We start from the raw sequence: 25,753 nt of genomic DNA, 5'->3' as shown, positions 1-25,753 counted from the left end.
CCACCCTCTGCCACACCTAGCACCCCCACATGGGGACTCTCTCTAGGGCAACTTCCCCCTGAAAAGTCAGCTGCACTGGGGAGTTGGCTGGGTGCTGCTGGGAAAGGTTGTATGAAGTCTACGTGTGAACTCCCCACCAATTCTGCTGCTTCCGTCCTGCACCCTGCCAGCCTCCACGGGACCTGTCGTAACTGCCTTGGTTCTGCTGATCCAGCTCGTCTAGAGAGCTTTGCAGGATAGAAACCTTCCCCCCTTACCCTACCTCCCACCCACCAGGACCAGCCGTCCTTTGGGGGAAGTTGACAGAGAGCGACCCCGAGTGGGGGTGCGGGGTGTAGCGGAGGGCCACGGGGATGCAGCGGCAGGCTGTGTGCTGGGCCCTGTCTGTCCCGTCCCCCCAAACAGCAGGCTCTGTGGGCCGCTCACTGTGAGGACCCAGCAGCGGCTCTGCTGAGGAGTCTGGGACCAGCCTGCAGAGGCCCAGCCCGCATCCTGCCGCTCGGGGGGTGGCCCACCTAGAGGCAGGTCCCAGAGGAGAAGCCCCAGAGGCTGAGCGAGTCTCTGGAGCAGGATGGGGAGCCGGGGAGGGGTGGCATGGCGGCCGCTGTGCCTCTGGAGAGAAATATAAGCACAGTGGACCGCCCCCGCCCCCAACCATCAGCGACTTCATTTGCTCAGCTTCACTTAACCTGCGGTCAATCGTGGTCTGAAAATATTAAATGGAAAATTCTGGAAGTAAATAATTCATAGGTTTTAAATTGCACGCTCTTCTGAGTAGAGAGGTAAAATCTTTTGCTGTCCTACTCCGTCGCGCCCGGGACATGAATCACTGCTTGGTCCAGCGTCCCCTGACCGATCATCCCTTGTAGCCATCTGGGTCATCAGGTCAGCTGTCGTGGCGTCCCAGCGCTCGCGCTCGTCACTCTCGTCTCACTTAGTAATCGCCTCAAAGTGCAAAGGTAGTCGTGCTGGCAGTTTGTATATTCCCTCACTGAGCCTAATTTATAAAGTAAACTTTATCATAGATATGTCCGTATAGGAAAAACCATAGTGTGTGTGTGTGTGTGTGTGTGTCTGGCTGCGTATTAATACTACCCCCAGTTTCAGGCATGCAGGTATCACCCCCCCTGTGGATAAGGGAACAGCACTGTGTAGGTATGCTAGCTTGAGCTTTCACAGTGGCCCAAAGAGCTTTGATTCTGGAGCCTCCTGCTTCGGTTTGAATCTCAGCTCCAGCCTCACTAACTGTGTGACTTTGTACAAGTTTTTGTTGTTGTTCTTGTTGAGTCACTAAGTTGCATCTGAGTCTTTGTGACCCCATGGACTGCAGCACGCCAGGCTTCCCTTCACTATCTTCCGGACTGTGCTCAAGGTCGGTGATGCCATCCAACCATCTCATCCTCTGTCGCCCCCTTCTCCTCCTGCCCTCATTCTTTCCCAGCATCAGAGTCTTTTCCAGTGAGTTGGCTCTTCTCCTCAGGTGGCCAAAGTATTGCAGCTTCAGCATCAGTCTTTCCAACAAATATTCAGGATTGATTTCCTTTAGGATTGACTGATTTGATTTCATCTCTGTCCAAAGGACTCTCAAGTTACTTAACCTTTCTGTGCCTCAGTTTCTAATAATAGTGCCTAGCTCCCAAGGTGTTGCAAGGATTATTTAGTAGTTGTAAATTGTAAAGTTGAACAGTGCCTGGGCTATAATAAACATTGTGTCAGTACTTTTTAAACAGAAACACCTGGACCGTGGCTTGTACCATTTGTGACTGAGCTGGTGAGCAAAGCCAGAATTAGTTGAGCAGGAACATAAGGCTGTGAGATCCAGTCACAGTCAGTAGGACTCCAGCTGGTGAATAGGAGTCCGGAAGCAGATTGAACCTCTGGGAACTGGTTTGAATGATGGAGATGCCACAGCTCCAGATCCTGGAAGGGAGCTACGGTAGAAACCGTGTCATGTGGAGCAAGCCTGGTACAGACAGGAGGGGAGGCGGACTTGGCAGTAGCTGCTTGTTCCAAAGCTCCCCCAAGCCCATTGGTCAGGGGCCCAAAGCGGCAGAACCTTCCAGATCCTACTAACGGGGAATGGCTGCGGGTGTGACTCCTGCCTGGTCTTCATTCCTTCAGGACCCAGCCCAAAGCCGAGTGGGACGACGCCGGAAGCTCCCCCCAGAGAGGGGCGGACAGGAACCTGGGGAAGGTGGGGGCTCACACCCAGCGCCCTCTCTGCTGAAGGAAGCCTCCGGTTCTCTGTCTTCGAAAGGGGATCGATTTTGAACTAGACCTTGATCAAGGGGGATGAGTGCAGGATGCGCTCTGGGGGTGCAGTTCAATCCGGAGCCTTTGGCCACACATGGAACAAAGCTTCCAGATCCCTGGCATTGCTTGGAATCCAGCACCGACCCCAGACCAGGGTCCACGCTGTCCTGGACGCGCACTCCCGCCCCCTAGTGGCCACACCCTGACCTGCAGCTGCCTGCTGGTGTGGGCGTCCTGCTCCTCAGCCAGAGACAGACCCCGAGTGCTGGGCTGCATAAGTGTTTATGCCTTCCTTTCCTGCATTCTTTTTCCCGTTCTTCTTCAGTCATTTCTAGTGAACTCTGGAATTAATTTTTAAATTTTCCCAAGATGTCTGTTCTTGAAGGTATGCAGTGTATCTTATATATCTTTATATTCACTGTTCCCCTGTCAAGCAGGCTCTGCAAAGAACTGACCTTTATTAGCTGACAAATAAACAGATCACATAGAACAGGACTTTTATGCTCTCATTTTCTTTCTCACTGAAGGTGTCTCATCAGGGACCTGAATATCTCTACTCTCTCTCCCATTCATCCACCCACCCATCCATCCATTCTTCCATCCATCCATCCATCCAGTCACCCACCCAGCCATTCACCCACCCATTCATCTACCCACTCCCCCATCCAGCCACCCACCTATCCATCCATCCTTCCATCCATCCATCCATCCACCCCACCCACCCATTCACCCATCCATTCATTCTTCCACCCACCCACCTATCCATCCACCTGCCCATCTATCCATCCTCTGTGGTTCTCTATACATCTCACTGTAAGCCCATTTACTTAACATCAGTACCATTGCTGTCTCTTGCCCAGGCTCATTCTCTGCAACCTCTAACACACATACCAGCCTAGCTTTTAACATAGAAAGCTTAATGAATACATGTTATTTGTAACTTCAACACAGTGAAATGTTATTGTACTAACTCAAGGTTTTTTTTTTTTAACATGGGAAAGAAAAAGATTCATTTCACAGTGATACACAGAATTGTGTGGGTGAATTTAAAAAAAAAAAAAAGGTCAAAGGATTCCAGAATCCTCCAAATGGGACGATGATAAAATTGTCACTAAGAAGAGTGACGTGCTGTTATGAAAAATATCTACCCAAATGTCCCTTTTTAAAGAGTTACTGTAACATGTAAGGGTTATAAGTTCAGTATTTTAGTCTCTTTCTATAAAAGACAAGTAACACATTTCTAAATTTGAAGGCAACCCCTCCACTATTACAAGAGCCTGTAAATGATTCATTTACTTAGCTTTAAACCATGTTTTCTTGTATCCCTCTGAAAAGACATGGTCATTGTTAATCATCAGCAGCGCATAAAATATATCTTCTAATGGACGAAAAGCTGTGTATTTGAAGATCTCTCTGCTCCATAAAGAAGAGCCCGCCCAGCCACTGGCATGACCAGCCCTGAATATCCCACACAGCGGTGGTCACGTTAGGTGGTTAAGGGTTCCTGGACCCCGCAGATGGTCTTCCAGGCCCTCTCTGGGTGCGGACTTTAGCCAGAGCCTGGAGCCTCTGTCCTTGCCAGCTCTTACATCCTTCGAGTCGGTCAGTTCTACGGCTGTTGTCAGCAACTTGTTTTTCCTTTAGATTTGGGAAGCTATAAATTGCATCTTTTCTAACCTTCCATTCCTCTGCCACTTAGCTATTGGAAGTGAGATTTAAAGGATAAGTGGGGTGTCAGCTTTCAGAACACTGAGTCTTTAATGGCTGTGTAGCACAGCTCTTCTGGAATCGCAGGAAGGGAATGGGCTGAGCCTGGGCTGGGGGTAAGGGCTGGGGAACAGCGTTTTTGCACAATTGCAGTCACCTTGGAAAACGTGCCCATGCCCGGGTCTGCCTCAGCCTGATTAGGACTGCCCCCCACCCCTCAAAGGGGCGTCTGGGAGCAGGGCCCTTCCTGCCCTCTCTCTGCGGAGCCCTCCCCTCCTCTGCTTCTGAAGCCCTCTTGCTCTGAGGGTGTCCTCCAACCCCTTTGTTTGGGAGCACCCCTCCCGACTTAGCACAAGCCAGGTCTGTCTGGTTTTTAATAAGCACACCATCTTTATAAAAGTACTCCAATATGTTCGCTGAGTTCATTTGACATCTTACAATTTTTGCCTCCATTTTTAAAAATATATAAATTATTTTATTTGCACAAAAACAGTTTGCATGAGAGCGTCCTGAAGGCCTGACCCGCCGGCTCACAGCTGAGGGCGAGGAGCATTGTCTGAGCGCGTGTCGGCCCTTCCTGCTTCTCCAGCCCTCAAGCTGCAGACAGCATCCTGGATCTTGTATTTCACGATCCTATTTTAGCTGCTGCTGCATTTTTATTTTAGTATGATTTTTCAAAAAAGGAAAAAAATTCAATATATCAAATGTATCTCAGTACAGCTGGGAATTTTAAAAATAAAGACTAAGTTATCAAAGCAAGAAAATAACGCCTGGCAGGGGACCAGCTTTGGGGACACCAGCTCACCCGCAGGCACGCCCGTATCTCAGAAGCCGACGGCATCCTCTCCCCGCTTGGCCGGCCTGGAAGGCATCTTCCTGAGACCCCCTGTCTGTTGCCTGCATGAATTCTTGGCCGCTAAATTTGTCCTTTAAGCAAAGATCAATGGGCTGCCTATAAAAGGTTATGATAGATGTTCTGTTGCCATCACTGTTACACTGTTGGGGGTGAACCCTGCCGGGGACGCTCCTGGGCGCCGTGCGTCTGTTCCCTTTCCTCCCTGCAGCGGCCGTCCCGTGGGGCCTCCTCGTTCCTCTCCTCATGCGGGTGATGGAGCTGCCGTGAGGTCAGGCAGCTTGTCCAGGGCTGGAGTCATCGCCGACTGCCTCCAGCATCCGCCGGCCGCACGGCACCCTCCCAGCCGGGGCTCCGCTGGCTCAGTCCTGCGTTGTCCTCCAGTGGACCGCGTGCTCTGTCTGTGATTTTTTTTCCGCCCAGGAGTGTTGGGTGTATGTGTTTTATACACTGATGCCACCTCGTATGCCAGGCCAAACAAGACTTGGCTCTCCGTGTAGAGCTGGCACCTCCCTTGGTGATGCTTGAAGGGGTCATGTCAAGGCTTATAGATCACTGTGTGAGTTTATGACAGAGCGGGGTTCGAGGGCCTAGGAACAAATACACAGTGCCCAGAACTCCTTCAGAAATGGGACCTGAGGAGTGTGGGGTCAGCAAAAAGCAAGAGGAGGAAGACGGCTGACCGGGGACATCTTCCTTGTGTCCCTCCCCGAAGCTGGCATTCTCTCCCCCCTCTTATTTATCATGAAAAGTTGTTGCAGTTCAGTCACTAAGTCGTCTCCAACTCTTTTTGGCCCCGTGGACTGCCCCACGCCAGGCCTCCCTGTCCTTCGCCAGCTCCCGGAGTTTACTCAAACTCATGTCCATTGAGTCAGTGATGCCATCCAACCATCTCATCCTCTGTCGTCCCCTTCTCCTCCCGCCTTCAGTCTTTCCCAGCATCAGGGTCTTTTCCAGTGAGTCAGTTCTTTGCATCAGGTGGACAAAGTACTGGAGCTTCAGCTTTAGCATCAGTCCTTCCAATGAATATTCAGAGTTAATTTCCTTTAGGATGGACTGGTTTGAACCCCATGAAAAGTTAAATTACATTAAATTGGAAAGTGACGCTAATATGTCATAGCCCATCATGTTGGATTGAGAGCCGAAATCTAACCACACACGTGGCTTTCCTGAAGCATCGCTGTGGCAAGTAGTCTGTGTCTCCCCGTGTGATCCAGTTACAGGGTGAAGTCACAAGAGTGATGTGTGCCCATCTCTGTTCTTCCTTGAGTCAGGTACTAAAAATCTGTGAGGCTGACTGATTATACTCGGAATAATATCAGCAAGGACGATAAATCTAACCTTAGATGTCATAAAATGTGTTTCTGGGAAGGTGATGATTCATGATCAAATGCACACACAGACATCACGAGAGAGCTAAGAAATAGAAGTCATAACCTCTGGCTCTAAAAATCACGGACTTTCTGTGAACTCACCCAGCCTTTCTCTGGAAACCAGTAAAATGGAGCTTGACAACTATGTGCCGTCTTTTTTCCTTCTCCGCCTCTCTCGATTTTCTTAGAGGTGTAAGTTCTGCTTCTTGTGATGTTTTGGAGATGAAATTTTTTTAAAAAAAGATTAAAGGAATAAAAAATAGTTCTGTAAAATGAAAGGGAGGTTTGAGTGTGTATAGGCTCATAACGGGAAAACTAATGAGGTCTTTGAAGTATGGGTGAATGGGACGCCTGAAGAGTTTATGCCAGAGTCCACAGATGGCCAGATAAAATGGAAGAGGCTTGAATAGAGAGGGAGAGGTTTTCTTAGCCAAGAAAGAGAATTTCTTAATCAAGAAGGTCGCAAAACGTAGAGGTGGGTCTCCTGCGGGCAGGCTGCTCTCCCTCCCCGCCTCCCCGCAAAAGCAAAGCTCCCTCCAAAGATAACACCCTCTTCTGCCTCCCATCCTGGGCGGTGTGGGCCCCCTTCATCCCTGACTCCTTCTTCCGTGGGCCCCGCCTGCTGTGAACATCCTGGGTTCAACCACTTCCCACCGTCTCCTGGTGACCACTGAGGTCCAAGTGCTTGGGTTCGTCTGTGCCCCCCGACACTGACAAAGACACTAGTCATTGCATTTGTTTGTTTTTGTTTGACTGTTGCCAATGCTGAGCTTTTTTCAAATATGCATTCTTCCGTTTTCGTTCTTAAATGAATTTTATGTTTGTTTTATGTGTTTGGGCAGTTGGCCTTTCAGTCTTCCTGATTTTTTGGTACAACATTCTAAACATTGTGTGGTCCAGTCAGTGCCCCGTTTCTGCTCCGGGAACCCATCCAGGATCCTGCATTTCGTGATGAACCCGTCACATCCCCTTAGTCTCCTGCAACCTGTGACAATTTCTCTGTCTTTCCTTCTCCTTCATGGCTTTTACACCCTTGAAGAGCAGTAATTACTTGCTTTTCAAAGTGTCCCCGAATTTTGGCTTGTCTGATGTTTTCTCATAATTAGATTGGGGTTATTTCTTCAGTCGCTCAGTCATGTCTGCCTCTTTGTGACCCCATGGACTGCAGCACACCAGACTTTCTTGTCCTTTGCCATCTCCCAAAGCTTTCTCAAACTCATGTCCATTGAGCCAGTGATTCCATCCAACCATCTCATCCTCTGTCACCCTCTTCTCCTCCTACCCTCAGTTTTTCCCAGCATCAGGGTCTTTTCCAATGAGTCGGCTCTTCACATCAGGTGGCCAGAGTATTGGGACTTCAGCTTCAGGATCAGCCCTTCCAATGACTATTCAGGGTTGATTCCCTTTAGAATTGACTGGTTTGATCTTGCAGTCCAAGGGACTCTCAAGAGTCTTCTCCAACACCATAGTTCAGAAGCATCAGTTTTTTGATGTTCAGCCTTCTTTATGGTCCAACTCTCACATTCATGCATGGCTACTGGAAAAACCATAGCTTTGACTAGACGAACCTTTGCTGGCAAAGTAATATCTCTGCTTTTTAATACGCTCTCTAGGTTTGTCATAGCTCTTCTTCCAAGGAGCAAACTTCTTCTAAGTTCATGGCTGCAGTCACCATCGCAGTGATTTTGGAGCCCAAGAAAATAAAATCTGTCACTGTTCCCATTGTTCCCCATCTGTTTGCCATGAAGTAATGGGACTGAATACCATAATCTTTGTTTTCTGAATGTTGAATTTTAAGCCACCTTTTTCACTCTCCTCTTTCACCGTCATCAAACGGCTCTTTAGTTCCTCTTCACTTTCTGCCATAAGGGTGGTGTCATCTGCATATCTGAGGTTATTGATATTTCTCCTGGCAATCTTGATTCCAGCTTGTGCTTCATCCAGCCCGGCATTTCGCACAATGTACTCTGCATATAAATTAAATAAGCAGGTTGACAATATACAAGTTGATGTACTCCTTTCCTAATTTGGAACCAGACCTTTATTCCATGTCTGGTTCTAACTCTTGCTTCTTGACCTGCATACAAGTTTCTCATGAGCATGGCCTTGCCCACCAGAGCAAAATTGGGGTCACAGATTTGGGGATAAAGGGCCAGGGAGGTGGACCTCTCCTCATGTGGCCACGCCTCGTGACATCAGCGTCAGTCATTACTGGTGACGTTAGTCTCAGTCAGCAGCTTAAGGTGGTGTCAGCAAGTCCGTCCACCGAGAAGGTAGGCTCGGCAGAGCTGTCTTTGTCAGAGTTCTTGGCTCTCCTTGAGCTAACTGCCTTTAGCTTTCTTTTTGTATCAGCTGATCCCTTTGTTCTTAACTAACTGAAATGTCCCAATTGCAGATGCTTGCATAATGAAATCACTTTACTGTTATATCCCAAAGCACACGTGAACTGGTCACACCAACCTGACAGATTTTGAGCAAAGGAAGACAGACGCAGAAGGTGATATAAGACACATGACTATTTCATTTATGAGACATTATTATGTAATTAGCTATTTCACATAATAGGGTTTTTCTTTAATAGCTGAAAGTAATATTTTATTACCATGGCCTTTTTTATTTTTACTTTGTGTTAGCTTAAATGAAAACTTTTTTAGAACATATCTACTTTTATTTTAGAGCATAGGGCATGTAATTTATTCTCTTCTCAATATCACTTCAAGGTTATAATTAAAAGCATTAACTCCTGTTCCCTGACCCTTAGAGTCTGCTGAGTTGTTTAATCCTTCTTTGTAAAATTCAGTGACTGGCCTTAGCTCTGCGTTTTGGGTTCTTAGAGCTGCGTTTAAATAGCTTATTTATTCCTGTTGCAGACTGTCGAGGGACTGTCAGTATCCCCGTCTCCTTCATCCTCCTCGCTCACCTGAGGCTCTGGTCACTGAGTTTGAGCAGAGAAGCAAGGGTGACCTTGGGGCAGTAAACTGCGCGGCCTCGCCCTGAGATGGGCTCCTGAGGGAGGAAGGTCTGGGAAGGTCCAGGGCCCAGGGCTGCACCCGTTGCGTCTCCTGCCCCGTCTCCCGGCTGTGTCTGCTCCGGCCATGGCTTCCCCTGACATCCAGGAACACCCCACGCCTGTCCCGCCCCAGGGCCTCCTCACGTGGTGTCCACCATCCAGAGTGTCTACCCTGTTTTATTATTCAGTTCTCAAACCCCAACTTGTATCTCCCTTGGAAACTCTGACTGTACTCTCCACTGACCAACTGGTGAGATCCAGGAGAATAAAACAGCTTGTTGGTTTTAGTTTCCAAGTTGGGACTAGTCCTTCTTTTTCTTTTCTCTGGCATAGGTTTTCCCCCACTTTTTAAAACTTTTCATTTTGAAATAACTATACATTAACAGGCAGTTGCAAAATCATTCAGAGAGGTCCCGTGCATCTTTCACCCATTGGTTATGTTTTACATGACTACAGTGCCCTATCAAGACGGGGAGACTGACCTTGGTGTGAGGTGAGCGTAGCTCCGTGGCCTGTTATCAGGCGTGTGGTTCACCGGGAGACTGACCTTGGTGTGAGGTGAGCGTAGCTCCGTGTCCTGTGATCACGCGTGTGGTTCACCGGGAGACTGACCTTGGTGTGAGGTGAGTGTAGCTCCCTGTCCTGTTATCACGCGTGTGGTTCACCGGGAGACTGACCTTGGTGTGAGGTGAGTGTAGCTCCCTGTCCTGTGATCAGGCGTGTGGTTCACCAGGACACTGACCTTGGTGTGAGGTGAGTGTAGCTCCGTGGCCTGTTATCAGGCGTGTGGTTCACCGGGAGACTGACCTTGGTGTGAGGTGAGTGTAGCTCCCTGTCCTGTGATCACGCGTGTGGTTCACCGGGAGACTGACCTTGGTGTGAGGTGAGCGTAGCTCCCTGTCCTGTGATCACGCTTGTGGTTCACCGGGAGACTGACCTTGGTGTGAGGTGAGTGTAGCTCCGTTCCCTGTTACCACGCGTGTGGTTACGAGTGACCACCTCTGCTGACAAGGTGCAGAACTGCTCCCCAGCACAAAGGTCTCTCTAGTGCTGCCCCTTATGGTCACAGCTGCCTCCCACCACTCACCCATTCTCTCTTGCTAAAGTTTCGGCTTTCCCAGAATGTCACATAAGTGGAATCGTACAGCCTGTGACCTTTTGAGGCTGGCTGGTTCACTCAGCGTAACGCCCTTGAGATGCATCCGAGTTGCGTGTGTTAGTCAGTAGTTCCTTTCTATTGCTGTGTAGTTTCCCTTAGTATGGCAGTAGCAAAGTTTGTTTAACTCTTCACCTGTTCAGAGACACTCGGTTTGTTCTTAGAATTTGGCTATTCCAAATAAAGCTGCTATGAACATTTGCACACAGGCTTTTGTGTGCACTTAAATTTTCATTCCCTGGGGAACATGTCCAGGGGTCTAATTGCTGGGTCAAACAGTATGTATGTTTGTGTTTAGCTTTTTTAAGAAACTGGTAACCAGTTTTCCAGAGTGGCTGTACCATTTTACCTTCCCACCTGCAATAAAGGGAAGATGCAGTTTCTCTACATTACCTTTTCAAATTTTAGCTGTTTTGATAAGTATATATTAATATCTCACCATGGTCTCAATTTCCATTTCCTTAATGGTGACTGATGTTAAACATCTCTTCATGTGCTCATTTGCCATCTGTATCCCCTCTTCAGTGAGACGCCGCTTCATGCCCTTTGCCAATTTTCTAGTTGGATTGTTTAGTTTGTTTTTTTTTCCTTTGTACTGCTATAGACTTTTGAGAGTTTTTTATATATATTCTAGATATGTATCCTTTGTCAGATTTATGATTTAGAGATGTTTTTTCCAAATCTACACTATGTTTGTTTTTTAGAAGGTTTTTCATAGAACAAAAGTTTTAAATTTTGATGGTCTAGTTTATTAATTTTTTCTCTTTGCTTTCAATGTCATGTCTAAGAAGTCTGCACCAAACCCTAGGTCCCAAAGAATTTCTCCTGAAATGTCTCCCAGAAATTTTGTAGTTTTGCATTTTACATATAATCACTGACATATTATGTTAATTTTCATATAAGATGTATGGGGGCGAGATCACAGTCAACTTTACTTTTCCTTTTGTTATTGTTGTTTAATCACTCAGTCATGTCCGAATCTGTGATATCATGGACTGCAGCACGCCAGGCTTCCCTGTCCTTCACTGTCTCCTGGAGTTTGCTCAAACTCACGTCCGTTGAGTTGAGGATGCCATCAAACCATCTCATCCTCTGTCACCCTTTTCTCCTCCTGCCCTCAGTTTTTCCCAGCATCAGGGTCTTTTCCAGTGAGTCAGCTCTTCACATCAGGTGGCCAAAGTATTGGAACTTCAGCTTCAGCTTCAGTCCTTCCAATGAATATTCAGAGTTGATTTCCTTCAGTAATGACTGGTTTGATCTCCTTGCAGTCCAAGGGACCCTTAAGAGTCTTCCCCAGTGCTGCAGTGCTTCCCCTAGGGATGTCCAATTGCCCCAACCCTGTTTGTTGAAAGGACTCTCCTTCTTCCATTGAGCTGCATTTTCGCCGTTGTAGGGGTCAGCTGGCCGGACCTGCGTCGGTGTGTTTCTGGGCTCTCTAGTGTGTTCTGTTGACTGAAGCATCTGTTCACGTCAGCACCACTGTTCCAGTAACTGTTATATAGTAAATCTCAGCATCAGGTAGAGTAACTCTTCCTGCTTCTTAAGAATTTCCTAATCTTCCGTATTAACTTTAGAAATATCTTTCCTACATCTCCAAAACTAATTCTGGGATTTTGATAGAAATTGCATTAAACCTATAGGCCTGTTTCAGAGAAGGCAGTGGCACCCCACTCCGATACTCTCGCCTGGAGAATCCCATGGAGGGATTCTGGAGGAGCCTGGTGGGCTGCGGTCCACGGGGTCGCTAAGAGTCGGACACGACTGAGCGACTTCACTTTCACTTTTCACTTTCATGCATTGGAGCAGGAAACGACAGCCCACTCCAGTGTTCTTGCCTGGAGCATCCCAGGGACGGGGGAGCCTGGTGGGCTGCCGTCTATGGGGTCGCACAGAGTCGGACACAATGGGAGTGACTCAGCAGCAGCAGCAGCGTGAACCTGTTTGGAGAGCACTGACGTTTTTACTTTCTCAGTCTATGCGCTCAGTATGTCTTTTCATTTATTTAGAACTTTGTTTTCTTTCTTCAGTGTTTGTGGAGTTTTTTACATAGGAATCCTGTATATATTTTCATTTTCATATGAGTATTTCTGTTGAGTAGTTATAAGTGGTGTTATATTTTTAATTTTGATTTTTGCCTGTTTGTTGCTGTTATACAGAAATATAATTGGCTTTTGTAGCTTATCTCATATCCTGAAGCCTTTGCAGAACTCAACTTATTAATTCCACGGATTGTTTTTGTGTTTGTTTTCTGTAGATTTCTGGGTATTTTCTATGCAGACTATGCTATCTGCAGATCGAGACAGTTTATGTCTTCTTTGCTGATTTTCATGCCGTCTTATTTGTTTTGTTTGTTTTGTTAATATTTATTTATTTTTTTAATCACTGTGCTGGCTCTTCACACATGCCATCTTATTGATGTCAAATCGTGCCCTTCTAAGGCAGTGGAAGCATCTTCGGACTGATACCTGAGTCCTTTCCATATGACCTTGTCTTTGGTTGCTTCCTCCCCGTGTGATACCAGATGTTCAGGGCTTATCTTGTACATTTCCTGCCCCAGATCCATCATTAATCATTTCTCCAGAAGGCCCTGGTTGCCTTTTGTAGGAGCAGAATTTAGGGACCACAGTCTGGCATTAGGGATTGGAGCCAGCGCTTTAAGCCATTGCGATAGACACGCCCAACCTCAGCCCCTGCTGGAGTGTGGAGCCCGATAAACCCTCCCTCATCCTCTCTGATCTCACCTTCCAATACAGGCTTGTGGTTGTTCGTCAGACGAGTAAGTAAGTGAATGAGTGAGTGAGTGAGTGAACACTCAAAAAAAACACATCTCACGCAATCCCCGCTTGATGGCAAAGCAAAAAATATAATATAGCCATCCAAAAAAGAAGTGTTGTCAAAGCAACTAAACCCACTACCGGCCTCTCCAGAAATTACAAACACAGGCGGAGCGCGGGCTTCACTTCCCATCCTCCCCCCAGCGCCCCTGTCTCCAGCCAGCCTCTTCCCCCGCCCTCCCCTCTGGGTCAGTTCTGGATTTCGAGTTCTCTTCTCAGCATGAAGCCCTCAGGCCCTGTCCTCCTCTAGGTCTCTGCTGTTACCCCAGACGGCTCAAGAGGACCCTGAAGTAAAGGCACATAATCATAAATGCTTTTGATTAAAAATCTTCCCTTTTATTCTTATCACAAATAAATGATAAATGCTGCCAGCATTCTGTCAGAGGAAGTTCTCAATCAGTCTTGCCATAAATTTGAATTTGTGTGATAATGGGAAGTGTGTTGAATATTTTACAGTGCCAGGCCCTATGCTTAGCATACGCGCATACACACACACACACACACACACACACTTTAAACTCACTTTATTCAATGTACATAACAACCCTGTGAGCTGGGTAGGGAATCTCTCATTTCAGAAGTGAAGAAACTGGAGCCCAGAAAACTGAAGTTTTCCTAGTGTTGCTGTAACATACTAGCACAAACCTAGTGTCTTAACGGGGCTTCCCTGGCGGCTCGGGCGGTGAAGAGTCCACTTGTAATGCAGGAGACTTGGGCTCAGCTCCTGGGTCAGGAGGGTCCCCTGGAGGAGAGAATGAAGGTTTGCTCTCTCACAGCTCTGGGGGCCAGAAGGCTGAAGTTGGTCTCCCTGGCTAAAATCAAGGTGTCGGTAGGCTGTGTTCCCTGGAGGGTCTGGGCTTTTTCCAGCTTCCGGGCACCTGCGTTCCGTGCTGTGGCCCCTCCCTGCATGTTCAGAGCCCCTCGCATCGCACCTCCAGACGTCTGCCTGGCTCAGACGCGCCCGACTCCTTTCACTTTTAAGATCCCGTGTGATTACTTGGACCCACCCGGATGTCCCACCATCATCTCCCTGTGTCAAGATTCTTAACTTAGCTGCATCTGCAAAGTCCCTTTGCTGCGTGAGGTAACGTGTTTAAAGGTTCTGGGGGTTAGGACATGGCTATCTTTGAGGCCACTGTCCCGCGACCCAGAGGAGGTTCACACAGCAAACGCGTGGTGCACATGGGCTGCTCTTCTTAGCTCTCCTCCCAGCAAAGGCGCCCTCCCCTTCAGGAAACCCCGGAGGGCTTTACCTCTGTGTCACTCTGTCAGGGTTGGCTGTGGTCTTCCACTGTGCTTGAAGCCTGTGCCTGACGCATTGAATCACTCTGGGCCCGGGTGCTAGTTACATGGGGCTTGTGGCGAACCTGGGAGACCTTTGAGAAACGCGGCCGGGGGCCAGGAACAGATGCATCACCACCTAACGAACACCAGCGCGGCTCTCTGCGGAGACGAATGGAAGCAATGACTTTGCATGCTGTTGTGTTCTGTTTGTCATGTAAATGAGCCGCGTGATCAGTAACAGTGGCAAGAAGCAGAGGCAGTTGGGAGAAGTGGCTGGTGTCTCTTTTCTATTTTTATCCCCTTTCCTCCTTTTTATTTTCGTAGGGGTGTCTAGGCACGTGAGTGATATCCCCTAAAGACGCACACCGCCTGCATCTCACAGGTGTGTTGTCATGGTTCATAATGTTTCCGATACACTTAGACTTTCCCAAAATGGCCCTCTTTACATTATGTATGGCTAGACCTTGGGCAGATCACCATTTACCCAGACAAGTCTGAAGTCACTGGCTCATTTTCTCACTTTAGACACATTCTAATGCCCCAAACAAAGGCTATTTAAGCTTTTCTGGGGAGGGTCCAAAGTTGGTAGTTCTTGAGAGAAAACATTCCCTCTCCCCAAGGGAAAGACCGTTTTCACAAACTGTCCTGACCCAGCCGGGCCTCCTGCCCCTGCCTCTTGTTTCCAGGGCTGACGGCTGTGACCCAGAGGACACGGGGCCTTCTGCAACCGTGACCAAGAAGGCCTGGCCTTAGGGTTCTACCAGGATAGGAAAGGGGACCCCCCCCTCCAGCCTACACGCCTCAGGGGTGCGGAGCTCTCACGGGGGTCCCGAGCATCATGGAATCGCTGTCCTCCTGGTGCATGTGGGTGCCGGGACGGCCCCGCGTCCAGCGGGCACAGCTCCACTCCTTCACTGCGTCACCGCTTCCACCAGGACCACCATATGCTGGGCGCCAGCTTAGCCACCGCGGGACCAGACAGGAGTCCTAGAGAGGTGGGGTGGGGGGTTAGAGGAACAGAGACAGAGAGAGAAAGAGAGAGCGGCCCAGGACACAGTAGTGAGATGCCCTGGACAGCGCTTTGCCCCAGGACTGAGGCTGGCCTCCTGGTCTGGGTGGGGGGCAGGTGGCGTAGCCTAGGGTAAGGGGCTTTGAGGAAGGACTGCATCGGGGAGGGGAGCTGGAGGGCACTGGCTTAGAGTCTTGGCTCTTCCCTTTTCTTTGGAAAAGCTAATTCACCTCTAAGAGCCTCAGTTTCCGCCTGTAACATGGGAATCATAGCCAGTTTGGAGTGTGTGCCAACTGTGGTTCTCATTGTTTTTAGACCTTATCTCACCTGTCTCTCACACCTACACTGGGAAGTGGGCCCCTTTATTATGCCCATCAGCAGAGGGGGCGTCAGGATTGCGCCACCACCCAGCAGGCGGGCAGCTTGCTCAGTGCCACAGGGGGTGTCAGAGGGGCCCTGCTCTGCACCCACACCCCGGCTGCTCACCCCAGCGGCCAGGAGGATGAGGGAGACAGTGCCTGCAGACTCAGTCCCGGGCAGGCCCATGGCAGGCGCCCAGAGTGGGGGATGTAAGGGGGCTTCCTGCTCCTTCCGGAACCTGCAGGCACCTAGGGAGAGGGATGAGCAGGGCAACGACTTGGGGGTCAGCCCTCAGGGGCACCGTTCAGACAACCAGGCTCACCCCTGCTGAAACTGGACCCAGAGCACCCCGTCAGAGCTCTGAGGATGCCAGCGTCCGTCTCCCCACTGTGGCTGCCGGCTCAGCTGGTTCTCTGACGGCACCTGTGGACTCACTCCAGCCCCAGGGCCCCCACCAGCCTGCGAAGGGGCCCGGTGACCTCTGCAGAGAATTTGGTATAGGGGCCCAGGGTGTTAAATAACTCCCGACCTTGTTTATAAGTTAGCTGCTCTCTGTTGAAAGTTTCCCACTTCTCTGCGTGTGTCAGAGCCTATGTGTAACCGCAGACAGCTTCTGGGCCCCTGAGAAGGCAGGGAACAGCAGACATTGTGCTTACACACTGATGCTTACACACAATGGTAGTTTTCCGAAGGAAAAGAGGTTACAAGAGAATTGGGTTGTCTTCCTGATTAACTTCCCCTTCACCGATGAGGGTCGTGTTCTTGAGCCTGAGGGTCTCTCCCTGGAGTCTGGGGAGCAGTGTCTCCGAGCCTCTGTCACTGAAGGTCCGCTTTAGCACTTGAGGCTCTGCCCTGGCCAGCTCTGTGTTCTGGCTCTGTGCACACAGCTCCGTCCCTTAATAACTACAAAGAGATGAACAAAGAGTAGACCGCCTTTGTGATAAGCTGGGTTCTTTAAAGAGGAACTAATACTGTGGCCAACTTGAAAGACGGAGGCATGTACAAAAGCCTGTGCCCACTGGCGTTGTCCAGAGTCCCTCTGCCATTGTCAGGTGTTAAAGGAGAGCGCCTCTTTCACGGCCGCTGCTCCGCCCACCTGATCCTGCCGCGAGGACACAATCCTGCTCCGTGGAACCACGCCGAGCAGGGTCAAGTGATCCACCCAGTCTGAGTGCCTTCCTCTGAAGAGAGTGGGGTGCAGAGAGGAACTGGCTCATCTGGAAGCTTCTTCACTGGCCAGCTGCAGGCTTTCCTGACTCCATCTGCATGCAGGAACAGTTGGGTCTACCCCTGCTCTCCACCCTGCCCTGGGAATGGCCCACCTCATGGAGACCGCACGGGGTCTGTACACACCCTGCAGAATTCTTCACCAGATGCTTGTACCCCTGGGTTGCCCACCACCCTGGTCTTAATGGTCTCTTACTTTTGAGGGAGTCTCTTACTTGGCTACTCATTAATTTTTGGCTGAATTGCATACCATTTTTATTAGATCGCTACATAACATGGACTTATCTCAGCTTTGCTCATTATTTTTAGAGGGTCTCTGGGGTAGAGGGGCTGTCACTGGCTCCCTTTCTTTCATATGCCTTTCTGTTATGTTTTTAAATGGCTTTTAGTTTGAGTGGATCTTACACTCTGTTCAGAGTATAAGATGGGTGTTTAGGACACTCTTTGGACCTAAAGACCTAAAAACACACAATCCACACATTTTAAGTCTTGTTTCTTGATCTTTTTGTTTTAGCAGGAAAAAAGGTTGGTTGGAAATTTTTATGCCTTGATCTCAGCACCGCTGAACCCTTCCTCTGTTGCTTCACTCTTTGCTGAATGACTGACCCCACCAGGAATCCTATATGGCTGTTTGTTTGTGTCCGTGCTGACAGTTAGTTAAAATAACAAAAGCCTCCCTGAGCATAAATCGACTAAGGTATAGATCGACGGAAATGCTTTAGAAAACTAGCTAGAAATGTTAAGAAACCCTGCTATCAATAAATATATTTCTGCTGGGCAGAGTCTCCGATGAAATGAATCCCTCACCAGTTGCATCGTCACCCTGTAATTTCCGTGATTCTTTTCCGTCTCTCCCGTTGTTCGGTGTTTGTTCCAGAGGAAAAAGGTCGGTTCTATTTGTGACAGGTCAACACGTGTTGAGAAGCCACTGTGGATTTTCCAGCATTAAAGTCTTGTAAAGTGGGCTTTGCCGTCTGTTTCTCAGATGAACGGATGTGTCTGAAAATGGGCTTTTCCCGGGGCTCTGCTACATCACGACACCTCAGCTCCCTAGCAATGGCTTATAAGTGGTAGTGCATTAGATGGTTCATGACCTTAATCTGATGATTCCATCGCCTGGCCGTGTCTGTGTGTATAGGGAGGTCTGTGAACTAAAACTCTAGTAAGTAGTTGCTATTTAGCACCCCCACAAATAGGACAGTTGTCTGCGTTCTTAGTTGATCACTTAGTGTCTGTGTGCCCCACACCTGGGAGCCGGGCTCAGCACCAGCCAACACTGAATGACTGGCTGTGTGTCGGCCTCGTGCCCCTCACTGCCTTGATTGGCATTTCACAGGGTCCTTTCAATGTAGGTACTGTTGGACTTCTTTCACAAATGGAAAAAAAACCACCTAAGGAGCCTCGGGGAACAGAGTCAGGGCCAGATCTGGTTCCAGGCTTCGCTCCATCCAGGTCAAACTTGTCTGAACATTTTCAGGGGTTCGATCTCTGGGTCAGGAAGATCCTCTGGAGAAGAAAATGGCAACCCACTCAGTGTTCTTGCCTGGAGAATCCCATGGCCAGAGGAGCCTGGTGGGCTGCACCCCACGGGGTCACAAAGAGTCAGACATGACTTAGCCAAGGAGCTTAGCACGCAGTGGCCATAGGACAGGGCCCCAGAATGGACTGAGAGGAGCGAACGTCCCACACGGCACGGGCCGTGCCGCTCATTGAACGGTGGAGCTTTGGACGGCCCTTCTCCAGGGTCTTCCTCTCAGGTCACCGCTGGTCCTTCCCCGACCGCACAAGGGCCTCACTGCACGGCCTGGGCTCTCGCGGGCCTGCAGCGCTGGGTGCAGCAGAGCTAAACTCAAATCCCACTTACTCCTTGTCGTCTATCCTGGGTTTTCCTGTTTCTACCAGTGAACACAACTCATCTCCTCTCTGGGTTTGAAATTTTGAGAAATAGGTTTCCCAAATCCTTGTTCACTTGCCTTTAAAATGTTCTTCTCGCACCCGGGGCAAACAGTCAGCAGCAAGCGTTTACATCTTGACTAAGTAAACATGTCATTCCGGTGCCTTAACATTTATTGAGTACCCAGGGACTCCTTATGGCCGACAACTCCTTAGAAGCAATTTTAGTTCTTGTAATTGTACAAGTAAGGGAAGTTCATCAATTTAGAAGTTGTCTGCCTTGAACTTGCTGTTACACGGGAAGGCTTGGGATCCAGATTATCCCAGGGCACTAAACCTCAGAACCAGCCCATTAAATAGCTGTTCAATTAACATAGGGAATATTTTAAATGTTTCATTTTTACTTTTAAGGGCTTAAAAACTAATGTTCTGCATTTTTCTGCACTCCCAATTTTTAAAAATATGTAATCGAATTACAATCGAAACCAATCAAATGCTGCTTTAACATTTGCAATAGTAAAGCCACAGACCCAGATTTATACTCTCCTATCTTATGGGCAAAGTTCTTATTTTCCTGAACCCTTGACTGAGTTTTCCTCATAATGTTGTTAGTTGCTTGGTCATGTCTGAACTGTTTGATAATGTGTCAGTACAGATCCATGTTTATATTACCATCTGGCTGTGTGTTAAAAAGTGTCAAAGATCAAAATACTTATTGAGAACTAAGTATATATTTAAATCTTTTTATGAAAACAAAAAGGGTGAGTTCCAGTGAAAGTTTTTTTCAGGTGTATTTATTTAGTTTTGGGGTGCTGGGTCGCTGTTGCTGTGAGCTCTTCTGTAGCTGCAGGGAGAGCGGCCGCTCTTCATTGTGGTGCGCGGGCCTCTCATTTCGGCGGCTTCTCTTGCTGCGGGGCACAGGCTGTCCAGTACGAGGGCTTCGGTAGTTGTTGCGCTCAGGCTGAGTTGCTCTGTGGCATGTGGGATCTTCCCTGACCAGGGATCGAACCCGTGTCCCCTGCATTGGCCGGCAGATTCTTAACCTACCTAGACTGTCAGGGAAGCCCACACTGAACGTTTTGATGAGAGTCATAGAGATTTTGGGAAGCTCTTGGATCTCCTCTCTTTGGGTCCGAAACCACTCTCGCTGCTGCTGTTTAGTTGCTAAGTCGCATCCGACCCTTTCATGACCCCATGGACTGTAGCCTGCCAGGCTCCTCTGTCCATGGGATTTCCCAGGCAAGGATCCTGGAGTGGGTTGCCATTTCCTTCTCCAGGGGCTCTTCCTACCCAGGTATCGAACCTGAGTGTCTGTGTCTCCTACATTGGCAGGTGGATTCTTTACCACGGAACCACTGGGAAGCCCCCAAACCACCCTTAGCACTCTTAAGGGCAAATTATTGTTAGAGTGCTCCCCATTACTTCATACGGTATATAAATACACCAGCTCTAAGCTCCATGGGACATGGTCTGTGCGTGCCTGGTTCAGGTTGGATTCCCTCCACTGCAGTCAGGCCTGGGAACGCAAATGGTTGCTGACTAGTTAGTGATGCCGTTGTTTGGACCTGTCCCCATGGCAACCCAAGGCAACACAGACCCTCGCTTTCCTTTCCTAGTCTTGAGCAGGCACACCCTGGGCTGTTTGCGTCAGGGACAAACCTGGTGCTTCTGGAACTGATCGACGATGTCCCTCTCGGACAGCAGGTGCCACGTGTGGCACAGGGAACTTGTCGTCCCTGCGGCACTGGCTGGTGTGGGGGGGCACACTTGACCATATTGCCACTGCCCACCCCCCCGAAACCCACCCACCAAATGCATCAGCCCCGGGTCTGGGAGCCCGCCTCCCAGGAGCCTTTCCCCCACAGTGTGTTTGATCAGTGCTGACGGTCAAAGACCGCCAGCAGCTCCTAGGGGTTTCATCTTTTCTGAAATGGAGAATTCTTCTTCTGCCCGCTGCCAGGAGGATCAAGTGGAAACCAAAGCCCTAGAGAGAGCTGTCCATCCTAACTGGTCTTCTTCTGTGGGACCACAGTGCTCCCTCCGTCCGGAACGTCCACTATTAACGGCAACTGGCCAGTGGCAGCCCCCTGTGCTCAGAGCCAGTGACTGTAGCTTCTCTCTTGTTTGGGTCCAGCACTCCGGTTTCCTGACCAAAGCACATTTCACCCATACTTGACCAGGTGCTTTCCTTTTTTTCTTATTCTCTGTATCACTGTTCCAATACTTTGGCCACCTGATGCAAAGTGCCAGATCATTGGAAAAGACCCTAGCGCTAGAAAAGATTGAGGGGAGGAGAAGAAGGGGGTGACAGAGGAAGAGATGGGTGGATGGCGTCATCAACTCGATGGACGTGAGTTTGAGCAAACTTCAGGAGACAGTGGAGGTCAGGGAAGTTTGGTGTTCTGTAGTCCATGGGATCACAAAGAGTCAGATACGACTGATTGAACACAGCAGCAGCATTATTCCATGGAATTAGAATCATAAGATGTCGTTTTGAAGTGTAGCATTAAGTTGGGAAAGACTAAGGGAAGAATTTTACATAAAACCATACATATAGTTATTTTAATAAAGTTAAGAGAAAGGAAAATCTCTGGCCTAATACTGTAGTTTTCCTGTTAAAAATCAATGTAAGGTTTAAATTAGTACTTTGGAATTACATTGTAGTGGAGGCTATATAGTTCATAATATGGACAAATTATTGAACTTTGCTTCCCATAATTACTTAGCATACCCTGCATTCATCTTGAGATTTTTTTCTTTTGACAACAAAAGTGATATTTACTATGGAAAATATTTTAAGAAAACAAAAATGGAGAGAAAATAACTTGGAATCTTGTTACTCAGAGCTAGCCACTGTTAGGGACTTCCCAGGTGGCTCAGTGGTAAAGAACCCGCCTGCCAGTGCGGGAGACGCAGGAGACACAGCTTCCACCTCTGGGTTGGGAACATCCCCTGGGGGAGGGCATGGCAGCCCACTCCAGTATTCATGCCTGGAGAATCCCGTAGACAGGGGAGCTTGGCTGGTTGCAGAGAGTCAGGCACGACTTAGCCCAGCACACACACAACACAGCCACTGTTAACATTTCATGTCTACACATAGGTAGGCTGATATATGGGACTGTTTCTCTATGCACAGAGGATACACGTGTTTTAGTGTTTTGTTTTTTTTTTTTACCCTCAGTTCAGTTCAGTTCAGTTGCTCAGTCATGTCCGACTCTTTGTGACCCCGTGGACTGCAGCACGCCAGGTTTCCCTGTCCATCACCAACTCCCAGAGTTTGCTCAGACTCGTGTCCATTGAGTCTGTGATGCCATCCAACCATCTCATCTTCTGTCGTCCCCTTCTCCTCCTGCCTTCAGTCTTTCCCAGCATCAGAGTCTTTTCCAGTGAATCAGCTCTTCACATCAGGTGGCCAAAGTATTGGGGTTTCAGCTTCAACATCAATCCTTCCAATGAGTATTCAGGGTTGGTTTCCTTTGGGATTGACTGGTTGGATCTCCTTGCAGTCCAAGGGACTCTCAAGAGTCTTCTCCAACACCACAGTTCAAAAGCATCAATTCTTCGGTGCTCAGCTTTGTTTATGGTCCAACTCCCACCTACATACATGACGGCTGGAAAAATCACAGCTTTGACCAGACAGACCTTTGTTGGCAAAGTAATGCCTCTGCTTTAATGTGCTAAGTTAGTCATAACTTTTCTTCCAAGGAGCAAGCGTCTTTTAATTTCATGGTTACACTCACCACCTGCAGTGATTTTGGAGCCCAAGAAAAGAAAGTCTGTCACTGTTTCCATCATTCCCCCATCTATTTGCCATGAAGTGATGGAACCAGATGCCATGATCTTAGTTTTTTGAATGTTGAGTTTTAAGCCAGCGTTTTCACTCTTCCCTGCTATTGTATGTGCTGAATCTATATCAGAATGTACTTCACTTCTAGTAATAGAAACCCTGACTTACTGTGTTTAAGCACGGATGAAGTACATTACCTCGTAAAGTGGGAGGTCCAGGCATTGGAGGCCTGCAGGACAGTCCACTGGCCCCACCAGGGCCTCAAGATCAAGGACACGGGTGCTGGCTATTCTCTGCCCTGCCATCAACACGTCAGCCTCGTGCTAAGGTTGTTCCCGTCACAGCCATAAAATTGTCACCGTGAACATCTATCTGGGACAGCAGGCTTCCTTGTTCACACCTAGTAGCAGGAGAAAAAGCCCGACCCCCAGCCAAGGGGTGGACGTCCTGCCCATGAGCTGATGAGCTAACTTAGGTGTGGCCACCCCAGACCAGTGACAGTCCAGGTCCACGCCACAGCCCGGCTGGCCGGAGCCTGGTCTCCTCTGCCCGTCGCTCGACCAGGCTGTGTGGCGTGGCCCCCTCCGCACGGAGCTGCTGTCCCAGGGCGGGGAGCGGAGAGAGCTGGACGTCAGCCCCGCTGGTGACCTCACGCCATCACTGACTGTTTACGAACGCGTGTAAGAGTCGTATTAAAGGATCGCGTAGGTCGCTTGCTCGTCATCACACCCAGGCTGCGGGCTGGCTCCCGTTGGCTGTCACAGCTCCGTCCTTCCTCCGGGTTTGTTTACGTGCTCCCTCGTCCCGGGGCTGGAAGCGCGGCCCCCGGCAGCCCCCAGGGAGGCAGAGGTCTGACCGGCCCCTGCACAGTCCTCCCGCTGGCCTCGTGGGGAGTTCCCTGGCAGCTCCTCACTGTCTTCAGCGAAGCCGGGGTGGCAGGCCTGCTGCTGGGAGCGGGGCTGGCTTGACTCCTCCTCACGGGCTGCCTGGGGAGGCTTGGGCACCACCCCAGATTCAGGGTCTCCCGGGAAAGAGGACCAAGCGTGCGCGCCTGGTACCCGCCCCACTGTCTTTAAAGGTGCTCTTCTTCTTAAGCATCACAACCGTCGCCAGAATTGTGAATTAGTTGAATGTTGTTAGATATTTTAGTTTTCATTTAAAAATCAGTTCCTTTTGTATAAGTGCTCTGTTCAGAAAGAGTTGAATAGGCAGGGATAAAGTCTTCTGGGGAACTGATCCTTATTAATTTAATGTTCGGTAAAGTTTGGGAATTTTTGTGGTATTCTTTTTGGCAATAGATAGATTTCTCTTCACAAGTTTTGACTTTACTACAGAAACTTAAAGCTGGAAGAAAAAATGAGCTTATAGATATAAATTATAATAGATGTAAACTTTAATATTTCTATTCTTTATGTACTTTTTTATTTTCAGTACCCTTGAAACAATGTCATAAATAATACAGAGAATTAATGGATATATTTTGGAGAATAATTCTGAGGAATAATAGGCGTATTCGAAATTACTATGGCAAAAATCAGATGTTAAAAAAAAGTTATGATATATTCAGTTTTTAAATTGTACTATTAAATGTGAAACTTCGTGTGTAATAAATAATTCGTATTTAATTTTAGGTGCCAGTGTAACATATACTAAAATAAAATGGAACAATTTCCATGGTTCTATAAAGGAATCTATAAAGGAGTTATAAATAATTATAGTAAAGCTTTTGTGAAATATTTTTATGGGACTAAAAATTGAAAACTTCTTAATAGGGAAATTTTCTTAAATGAGAAATGGGGTAAGTTAATCATAGAGACCTCAAATCTAATATATCCTATGGGAACCCTGAATAAGCAGTAACTTCTTAAGATAATCTTAAAGTGTCTGAAAATCAAGAGATTTCAAAAAAGGTTTTTGGAGGTAGCAGGAAGAAAAAGATGATTATTATGTTAAAATTTCTCATGGGAAGTTATTTATTTTGCATGTTTTTGGTGTTACTGGGATAGAGATCTTAGTTTACATGAATCTGGAAGGGCTGTGACTATCTAGGATTAAAAGCGAACAAATAAAACTGTTCACCACAGAGTCACACGGCTGTGGGAGGTGATATAATCCACTCCAGTGGCCCAGGATTTTTCTAGTGTTTTGAACATGAGGGCATAGGCTGGAGGACTTTCAGTGCTCAGACTGTGAAGGAAGTGCTCTTCAGCAGACAAGGAAAAGATCACTTACCTTTGCTTTTTTGTTTTTTAACACAGGGTCTTATCACCTCCCAACCTCCTTAACTAGTACAAAGAACGCTTTAACCTCTGAGCCACAAGGGAAGGCCCAGTAAAAAGAATACAGAACTATAACATGGGCAAAGCATACCCATTTAATGAAAGGTCGCTCGGATTTATGGAATTTTTGTCTTTATTGCTTTTCTTCTTCCTCTTTTAAATAAGTAAGGGTGAGAGCCTGTGTATGGGGTGTGGTCGGCAGAACACCAGTCTATATGTGAGAAGACTTAGTCCTCCCTCTGGCATCGTCACCTTGCTGTGTTACCTTGATTGTTGTTCAGTCTGTCAGTAGTGTCCAACTCTTTCTGACCCCATGGACTGCAGTACTCCAAGCTTCCCTGTCCTTCACCATCTCCCAGAGCTTGCCCAAACTCATGTCAATTGAATCAGCGATGCCATCTAACCATCTCATCCTCTGTCGTCCCCTTCTTCTCCTGCCTTCAGTCTTTCCCAGCTTCAGGGTCTTTTCCAATGAGTTGGCTCTTCACATCAGGTGGCTAAAGTATTGGAGCTTCAACTTCAGCATCAGGTCTTCCAATGAATATTCAGGATTGATTTCCTTTAGGATTGACTAGTTTGATCTCCTTGCAGTCCAAGGGACTCTCAAGAGTCTTCTTCATCACCACAGTTCGAAAGTATCAGTTCTTCGGGGCTCAGCCTTCTATATGGTCCAACTCTTACATCGGTACATGACTACTGGAAAAACCATAGCTTTGACTAGACAGACC

At 48.2% G+C, this 25,753-nt stretch overlaps 1 protein-coding gene across 6 annotated transcripts in view; it reads left to right on the top strand.

Annotated features, from left to right (window-relative positions):
* SDK1 (sidekick cell adhesion molecule 1) overlaps positions 1–25,753 on the top strand; it is a 724,732-nt gene that overhangs the window by 400,944 nt on the left and 298,035 nt on the right. The gene's annotated exons all lie outside the window — the stretch shown is intronic.

The sequence above is a fragment of the Cervus canadensis genome, chromosome 32 (assembly GCF_019320065.1).
Source record: "Cervus canadensis isolate Bull #8, Minnesota chromosome 32, ASM1932006v1, whole genome shotgun sequence".
Lineage (NCBI taxonomy): Eukaryota > Metazoa > Chordata > Mammalia > Artiodactyla > Cervidae > Cervus > Cervus canadensis.
The sequence above is the reverse complement of the archived record's forward strand: the minus strand, read 5'-3'. Positions and strand labels throughout refer to the sequence as shown.